This window comes from Misgurnus anguillicaudatus, chromosome 6, assembly GCF_027580225.2.
Source record: "Misgurnus anguillicaudatus chromosome 6, ASM2758022v2, whole genome shotgun sequence".
NCBI lineage: Eukaryota > Metazoa > Chordata > Actinopteri > Cypriniformes > Cobitidae > Misgurnus > Misgurnus anguillicaudatus.
In genome coordinates, this window is record NC_073342.2 from 15,550,960 (window position 1) to 15,561,510 (window position 10,551).

A 10,551-nucleotide genomic window follows, 5' to 3' on the forward strand; every position below is an offset into this window, starting at 1 on the left:
TGTATGACGTAAAAAACAAGTTGTTCGCATTTTTGAAACTGTAAACTTTGGTAAACTGAATTGTAAGGAGAAAATACTGAATTTGCATATGGTCTGTCTTAAATCATATTAAAAACACTGCACAGACCTAAACAACTTGAGTTTCATCACAGGGGGACTTTAAGCAATGACTCAAGTAAACACTTAGCAGTGTATCTGACATTAGAAACACTATTCAATGGTTTTCAAATGATTATTGAGACAGCACCTGCCTGATTTAATACAGCTCACCGGTTCTCTTTTGTCACTGCATCCTCTTTGAACATGAAACAGACACTCCTACATCAAGGTTACAAGGAAGAATAATCAATACTACACTTTTTTCTACATTTTGATGCATTCGGCAGATGCTTTTATCCAAAGTGAGTGCATTCAAGGTATACATTTTTATCAGTGCATGTTCTCCTGGGAATCCGATCCATGTCCTTTGTGCCGCTGGGGCAATGCTTTGCCAACTGAGCTATAGGTGACGGCATCAAAGCTCAAGAAGACAAGGTCTTGGGTTAGAGTATGTTCAGAATATGTTCAGCTATATCTGGTAATCGTTTTTGACAAAAATATAGAGAATCAGTGTATAACCATGGGCGTCAGAACCATTATATGTGGTTGGGACAAGACCCACCCCACTTTTTAAGACAATGATATTGGACCCACTCATTTTTTTCTTTAACTTAGCGCATATGTCTGTTCATTTGTCAGAGCGCCGTCAGTCGAATCAATTCCACTACATAGAAATGCCCTAATAAATTAAACCCAGCGTTCCGCGTTTTAGCTACAGCCTTGACTTCCACACCGCTACTTCCTTCAAATCCAATCCACTTGGCTCATTTATTTATACTTCATTACTTTCGCCTGCTTAACAACAAGGTAAACAAAGCTTTTAGGCTATAAAAGCAATTGTTTAATTAAAAGGCACAAGAATATAAGAAAATGGGATCTATCTCAGTAAATGTTTTGGACCCACACAATTTTTTTTTGCTTCTGATGCCCATGTGTAAAACACAGAATTGTTGTCAACTGCATTACAAATGCAAAGGGTAGATGAGTGATTTTCGCGAAAATAGACTTATGAGGTGTCATGAAATAGTTTGATAAAAAAGTAAATGCTATCAAAATAAAAAGCAAATAGTTACAAACATCTCTTCATGTACTATTTTCAACATAATTTCAAATGCAAATCAATTTTGTTGTTTTTTCCACTTTTAAGGGGAATTTTCATTACCGCAACGTGTCCATGACTGGATTTGGGTTCTTTGACATGGAAATATTTATAATTAAAAAATCTAAAAAATAAAAAGCTTCAGTGCATGTTATACTATAAACATTTACAGTAAAGAAACATGTGGTATTTCGTGATCATTGGTAAATGTAGAGACAATAATAAGGAATATAAATGTGTCCAAGAAAAAATGTATCATCCTCCGCAACAATTTTCAATCATTGTTTAAGCCCTCAAGGAACTAACATTTTCTAAAAAAAATTAGTTGGCAGAGACATAATTGACTGTGACACTCAAGATGGCTACCAGGTAAGCAGTTTAGATAAAAGTTAAAATTGTGTTTGTCATAGTACCTAGACAACTTTTTAGCTCTCATTACCGAAACATGAGTTTGCAAATGCATATATTTAATGTAATATCATGTTGCAGTAATGATAATTTTTGATAATGATCATCTAAAAAAATTTAAATAATTCTATGGGAAAAATTTTTTATATCTTCTAAAAATAATGATTATAGTAAGTTCAGACCTTAATCTTATATGTGCAAAAAATAGGCTTCAAGGTCTTTTTAAAAATTCTGATGCTGGACACCTTCTAAATCTGGATTTCGTGAGAATCACCCAGATATGAATTTGGTATATTTACAATGAGGCTTCATAGATAAAACTCAAATACTGAAGTCAAAGAAGTCAAAATGTATAGCAAATATCAAATGACTTTCTCATCCGTATAGCTTATCTCATCTTAGTAAGTAGGCCTCTTCCCAGCTGCAGTACAGTTGCCAACTTATATTGTGTTCAACGCGAGCTATGACAAAGCACAATGTTTTCGTTCGAGCATCTCTGCCAACTGTCCAGAGCTTGCCAATTCAAAAATATCCAGACTGGTGCTCTAAATACTAATTTCCCAAGACATTGTGAGCTCAATTGTGAATCTGTTCAACCGGCCTATCCCTCCCAGCTCTGCTCGGACCCCAGCGACCCGATTAGCTGCTGATGTAATAGATCCATTTGTTAGGCAAAGAAAGAAAACAATTTAACCTCGCTATTTCTACTGAGCCGAGAGCAGCAATTTTCTTCGCAAAGAGTCCGCCACCTTAGGTGGCATGTTAAAGCGAAAGTGCAAAGCAGTTCCTCACAGACAAATTGAAAGTGGAACGCATTGAGTTGCACTTTAATAGCAATTTAATTGCAGTCAGTGGTTTGCTTCAATGGCTTTTGTTCATGGGGTGGAAAAGGTTGTTGGGATGGCCTTGGCTCTGGTTCTTAAAGTTTCGAACACCTCTAACTTACCCACCGTTTTTCCCGCTGTCTGAACACTCATACAGATGCACGCTAGATCAAGAGCGCCATTAACCACATCCATTCGACTGCACACCTAAACACTACTTCCAAGTTTCAGAGGAATAAATGAAAGTCTGCTCAAAAGATCAATAAAGCAAAGGTTTGGATCCAGGGAGAGAGAATGAGATGAGACAGTAAAACACACACACACACACACACACACACACACACACACACACACACACACACACACACACTGAAGGTCAACACACCAAGTCTCTCAGTTGCAAACACAAGTTACTTAAAAAGGCACAGCTAAAGAGAATTCTAGGAAAAACTCTAGCTTGGTCTGTGACTGTCTCTGGATCCCCGCTGGACTGACATAGAACGATCCCATAATAGTCTCTCGTGACATATTGATTGACTCGAATTCAAGTGGTCGCTTTTTTCCTTCCCCCGGCTTCGAGTCTGTCACCTTCTCCTCTGTCCTTTCTGGATCTTCAGAGCCAAAGAAAAAAGACAGTGAGTGGCTTCAGGGAGCTGCCGAGGGAAAATATGCAGCTGTGGTCTTGTTTTCGTCGAAGTGCTGTGGAGTGGGCGAACAAAAGTGGTCATAAGTAAAGGTGTTGAAGGACGGAGGACCGAAGACAGGTACGGCTAAGTGTGGAGTTTCTCTGAAGTCTGAAAGGTCAATATAATCTTTGGCCTTCATCATTTGAGGGGACTTCTTGATGTATGGTGGCAAGAACATGTGGTCTATCATTAGCAACAAACTTAAAGCCTAAGGAACGGTGGAGATTTGCCGCTACAAGTGTTGTACCCCTTCTCTGGTACACTGTAAGAAACAAATGGTCAAAATATGTACCCCAGGTGCCACTGGGGCCGTACCTCTTCAAAAAGTACAGCTTTTGCACCTAAAGAGTCCATATTAAAGCTATACATACATGTACCTAACATGTTAAGACCTTCTTTGGGATACTGCCCCGGTGGGATAACTATTTTGACTATTTTTCTAACAGTGATATGGGCCTGATGGGTTGTACGCTGCAAATGGGTTCCCTCTTACTCTGTTCTTCGGAGACGGTGTGTGAAAGCCTCTTTGTCTTTGCTGCTGAATAGAGCTGACTTTGGTTACACTTTATTAACCCTAAACATCCAGTTGCATTTGCAAAAGTTAAAGGTTACCAGCACAGGCTATGAGGTTTCTTCCCAGTGAATCAGAGTTGTTGCTCGGGCATGTGAAGAGAGATCAGACAAGTGAAAATCTATTTTCACAGCCACACAACCCATGGCCGATGCACAGCTGGAAGTTTATATAAGGGTGTTATTTTTTAAGAAAATGTGGATGCGTGCATGTGTCCAGTCTTCTCTCAACCAAATTGTCTTTGCTCTTTGCTCGAAAGAAACTGACCTTGCACAGCCCCTGGAGAAATACTGTCCCCTCTAGTCCATGGATCTCCAAATTGAACGCCTGTTCAGATTTGTGTGAGCCTAAAGCCGCAAGACACCAAGTCGAGGGCCTGCTGCAGTTTCAGCCCAAGCGCCATACACCTCCCCTTTCGTTTATCATCCCTAATTCACCTGTTGTATTCATCCCTTGCTCCTACCATCAGATGTTCATTGTTGGTGCCTGCTAGATAATTGCCCCATTTGGATCAATAGCCACTAGGGGGGCTAGCAAAATATATAGGACCCAATGAGGTGGGCACATCTCATGTGTGCCTCAGGCGTGCAACAAGCTCCTTTTCAAAGATAATATGAGTTGGTGCTTGGGGTGTTGGGTGTCGTCACTCAAATCTGAAAACCATGTGATTTTTATCATACACCAAATCGAACACATTTCCAGGCCAGCAAAATGGATGGGTTCAGATATTGCTGTTATGGTGTGCATGGCAATAAATACATTTGAGTGAAAGCACTTGACATCCACATGGCATCTGCTTAGCCATAGGCTCTGCCAAAAAGGGTATAGGATTGCATTTCTCAAGCTGACATGCATGCCAATGTTTGGAAGAAGCCGTAAGGAAGTGGAGGGTATAAAAAGAAAAAGGCAGAAGGAAGAAATATCGGGGGGGTGCATGCCGCACCTCTGACATCTGTGATTAATTCCATCTTAAAGTGAGCGTGGACTCATAAAGAGTAAATATCATTATTCTTTGTGCAGCATGTAGCTTCTGTCAAGCTTTATTTGCAGAGCTGCTAATAATTTTTTTCTTTGAGTCAAGAATTTATTTTGTTAGTAATATTTCACATACTTAAGCTGAATATTTACGCGGTTATGTAAGTAGAGTTATGTGAGACGCATTTTGGTGAATAACATATGAATGTATCAATAAATCAGAAGAATATTAAACGCACAGAGAATTTAAATGTCATTTGTGACAAATCTTGCCAAATGCTTAAAATCAACAACAAGGTTCGTATTAAAAAACAAAAAGTGTACTGAACGGTGTATTCTTAAAAATAAAGGAGCTTAAAAGTTTTTTTTACAGCGATTCCTTGGATGAACCATTTTTGGTTCTTTGGATGTTAAGGCTAATTCACACTGGTACAACAAACGGCAACAAAAGCGTCTGTTGGAGTCAGTTGGGTCAGTGTGAAACCCCTGTTGGCAGTAGTTGGATCAAATTATTAATAATAGTTACTTTTCGCTAATGTTACAATTTTAAGTATCGTATTTTCCGGACTTCGGAGTATAAGTCGCATCAATAAAAAATGCGTCATGAAGACGGAAAAACATATATAAGTCTCAAGAGGGCTATACGTCGCATTTATTTAGAAAATTATTTCACAAAATCAAACCGCAGAACAGACATTTAATCTGGAAAGGCAAGTTATTCAACTAAACAATAGCACACAGAACAGCAGGCTGAATAGGTGTCCATAGTTAACGTAATACAAACAGTTATTTACACCAGTGGTTCTCAAACTGGGGTCCGGGTCCCCCAGGGGGGCCGCGAGATGCTGCCAGGGGGCCACAGTTTTATGACATTTTATAAAATACATTAATTTATCATGAATTATATTAAATTAAACCTAAAACAAATAAGGCAGCACTACTTTGTATAATTTAATATAATTTTAATTTTTGTTTAATTAAAATGTGAAGTTTTAGAACTGTTTTTGTCATAAATTTTCTTTGGAGGGGGCCGCGAAGTAATGCACCATACACAAGGGGGGCCGCCCGCTAAAAAAGTTTGAGAACCACTGATTTACACGATACACAATAGCATACCTGGAAGGCTGAAAAGGCAAAATGAACAAAACAAGCCCACGCACATCAAGTTCGCAGGCTCGTCATTCCACATCACTAAATCCATTGAATTACATAAATACAGAAGCAGCATATAGCGGACTCTCGCGGTGTAGATGGTAATGATGACTAAATTAATTCATACTGGGGTGGTTTCCTGGACAGGGATTAGCTTAATCCAGGACTAGGCCTTAGTTTAATTAGGAAATATAACTAGTTTTAACAAACATGCCTTACTAAAAACATTACTTGTGTGCATTTTGAGGATAAACAAAGTGCACTGATGTGTTTTAAGATAGATCAGTGCAAGTTGTTTTCAGTTTGGACAGCTTGTACATTTATTTTAGTCTAGGACTAGTCTAATCCCTGTCCGGGAAACCGCCCCACTGACTTACAAGTTGCGCCTGACTTGAAGAACTAACAGGAAGAAGACATAGGCTACGATAGAAGGTGAAAAGAAGTAATAGAAAACTAAAAAAATTTGAAAACTTTAATAAATGGTAATATTATTGATATTATGAACTCATTCAAATCTTTAATCTTTCTAAATAAATTATAAGCGTAACGTGATAAAAACTCTATAAGAGACACATAGAGGGAACAGACTTCGGCAGAACACCGGATATCTTCTCTAATTATTTTCTATTCAAATTATTAAAAGATTTTCAGATGATTTCATCACTCCAGTCTGTCTGGTTGAGGGTTTATTGCAACCATAAACACCGTTTATCTTCAAATGGTGTCTTCCACGACGGTATAATATAAAAATGAAGGTCATCTTTTTTGGCATTCCTGACACTCAACAGCACAACAAGACATTTTCTAGTGAGTTGCTCGTTTCACTCGTGTCTCATTCATTTACACTGTTTTTCTGCCACCACATTGCACGCCTGACGTAACTGTGACGTCGACTCGCAAAAGGTCTACAGTCCTGAAAATACGGTAATATTCTAAATAAAAAATCGATATGATACAGAATTAACATTCAACAGATCAACAAAGCTTCACTAAGTAGAGCACATGAAAGTAAATCAACGAAACATGTAAAAAAAACTTGATTTCAATGACTAGAGACACATAACAATTGCGAAAAACAGTGTTGCCCATAGGCTATGGCCGTTATGAACACCATAAGTTTGGCCTTTAGATGTAAAACTGCCTCAGAGGTATGAAAACATCCATTTTAGCTAATGTAAAATGCTTCGTAGTCCAAAGGTTGACAGCTTTAGTTTAGAAAAGTCTTGACGAATCTTTCCAGAAAGGTCAGTCCCTAAATTAGTGATATAATTAGCAATATAATATAATGACTACGATGCACTAATTTCCATTTATTCTGTTCTGCTGTTTGCAGTCATGACACTGTAGCCTTATCCGCAGAAATAAAGATGAAGCGGTTGGTTAATCTCATCCTGTTTTACACAAATGAGCGCAACTTTGGAAGGAGATGTCTAAGCCATTGAGGAACCTCCAGAGGGCAATGCTATAAAACCGATGGCCCTGTTCCATAAAGAACAGATTTAAAGATGCCACGAGGTCTTGGCCTAAAGATGATGCTGGAATAAAACCAGCACAAAAGAGGCATTCTGTCTTGAACACAAGATGTCATTTTTTGCTTGTTCTTTAATCCGACTTGGAATTCATCTGGCATTAATGAACATTGTGATAAATGATTAAGCCGGGTTTATGTTGACAACCACAGTGAGTCTCTAAACAGGTTTCTAAAGAGATCAAATTTGTTAAATTTATTATTGTAGCATGTGGATTAGTGCATGTTAAACTTGGGGGAGTCTTTATTAAATACAGTCAACAGATTTCTTAATGTGGGTAAATTAAATCCATCCATCCATCTCTATATTATGTAAGCACAGTATAGCCAGAATAACTGCAGGGTATAAAAAAAGAAACGGGCATCCACAAACTGCATGCGATCTAGACTTGTCGTGTTGTAAACCACTGCGTGGTTGTGTTTCGATAGCAAGCGCCAGATCGTACTTGAGCTAAACTGATAACACATATCGTTGCTGACTCTGAGGAATTTTCCTACGCTACACGCGGCCCAATTCCAAAAATGCATTGAAGCATACAGAACACAAGAGTAATGATTTAATTAACAATGCCAAGGAAGATACTTGTTGGATAGGGAATAAGTATTTTCCTTTGCAAGTTTCTTCTGTTAAAAAGCAGAGGTGTCTACTAACAGCTAACATGGGTGGACAGCTCTTTAAAATGACTGATCTGACATGACTGAATCCAAAAGGTGTATAAAACTTGGAGAAAGCTTCCACTACCACTCTACATTCATCTCACAGTTGCTTAAAGGATTAGTTTATTTTCTAAAAAAAAATCCAGATAATTTACTCACCACCATGTCATCCAAAATGTTGATGTCTTTTTTGTTCAGTCAAGAAGAATTTATGTTTTTTGAGGAAAATTCCAGGATTTTTCTCATTTTAATGGACTTTAATGGACCCCAACACGAAACAATTTTAATGCAGTTTAAAATTGCAATTTCAACGGACTCTAAACAATCCCAAACGAGACATAAGGGTCTTATCTAGTGAAACGATTGTCATTTTTGACAAGAAAAATAAAAATATGCACTTTTAAACCACACCTTCTCGTCTATCTCTGGTCATGTGATGCGCCAATATGTCATCACGTCAAGAGGTCACAGAGGACAAATGCGAAACTACGCCCCAGTGGTTACAAGTGTGGAGAAAGAGACCGTTCCGACGTTGTTGTATGTCGAATGATACTAATTAATGTCTTCGTGTCAGTTTATTGTTTTAATGGTCTGCAAATGTGCATTTCATTTATGTAACACGTGACCTTTCCACGTCATTACGCAATCACGTGAGGTCGCGCTGGCGCATCACAGGACCAGAGATAGAAGAGAAGTTATGGTTTAAAACTGCATATTTTTTATTTTTCTTGTCAAAAATGACAACCAATTAACTAGATAAGACCCTTATGCCTCGTTTGAGATCGTTTAGAGTCCTTTAAAACTGCAATTTAAAACTGCATTAAAACTGTTACGTGTTGGTGTCCATTAAAGTTCATTAAAATCTATTTGTTTTCCTCAAAAAACATAATTTCTTCTCGACTGAACAAAGAAAGACATCAACATTTTGGATGACACCGTGGTGAGTAAATTATCTGTTTTTTTTTTAAGAAAACTAACTAATCCTTTAACTTGCACATGCATACTCAACTCAGTATACTGTTTAAATAATGTCCAACACCCTCCTTAAGAAAATTACTATACCGGCAATTGTTACCATGTCTCACAGCAGTTCGTAATATAGTCACAAAATTTACATCTGTTTAAAAAAAACAGGGTAAATTCACATAAATTTGTTAATGTTAGAAATGTATTGCTAAAATAAATGACAAAACTGTGAACTATGTAGTACTGAATTGTGGTGTTACACAGTTAAACGGTTTTCCTCATTTCTGAGTTCCATATTATTGGGGCAGGGTTAACTCTTTCACCGCCACCGTTTTTTTAAAAAGTTGCCAGCCAGCGCCAGCGTTTTTCATGATTTTCACAAAAGTTTAATGCCTTCCAGAAAATGTTCTTCTTCAAATATATAAACAACCAATATACCAAATGAAAGAACAGACCCTCTGCTTTAAAAAAAAAATCATGTTGAAAGACATCAACATTCATCCTACCTTCAGTAGTTCTTTTGTAATCAGCTTTTGAATATGGGTAGGTTTCTGCAAAAACATCACATTTTGAGCAAAAAGCTGAGATAATTCCATTTTTGTGACAGACTTTTAATAGAGATCTCATTCAGAGCGATCTTTAAAACAGACACGGACATGCAGCAGCTTATCATAGGGCAATACTTCCGGTTTGTAAAAAGTTGCGGAAGGGCGCCACCTAGTGGATAATAGTGGTACTGCGGAAAGACGGAAATACTCGTCATTGGCGGGGAAGTGTTTTCTCTTGATTGACGAGATATCTTGTCAATGGCGGGGAAAGAGTTAATAGAGTGGCTCGATGACACACCGGAGCCACTGAGCATGGCCCCGCCTCAAACACAATCACGAGCATCCGTTCAGGTTGTGGCGGTATTTAAACGTTTAGAGAGACAGCAGCTTTCCTGCGAGTGGGCGTGGTTTCAGTGCAGACAGCGGACATGCCCCCACCATTTGAGAGAAGAGAATGCCGCCTCTTTTTCCAAGATTTTATTCAATTGTTTTGTTTTGTTTTTTGTGGTGTGACAAACTGAGCACATTAAAAGGAATAGTTCATCCAAAAATAAAATTTATAAAACGGCTCGTTCTGGTTCTTCATTCTGATTGGTTGAAACGCGTTCTAAGCCGTGATAAAATACCCCGGTAAACCCACGGTTCAGACCGCATCACAAGTATCACTGCGCCACTGTTGCTGCGTATTGATTTATGAAAATAAACACCACAGTCTTTAATCATTTTTTAATTTTTCTACCTTTGCACAATTATGGCGATATCCAGATAAATGTCAATAAATAAAACATTTCATCAATAAAGAGAAAACGTTCTCTGAAGTTTTTTTTGTCTTATTGATATTTCCGCTATTATCCACTAGAGGGAAATCTTACCCAACTTAAACACTGAGGCATTCACTCGACACAACAGCGTTGTGGTGGATTTAGCGTGTGTTTTGATCAGGCTCTGAATCTGATCTCTAAGTTCCTCACAAAAATGGAATTATCTCCGCATTTAGCTGAAAATTTGAGAGGTGATAACTGATAAGACAACAAATGA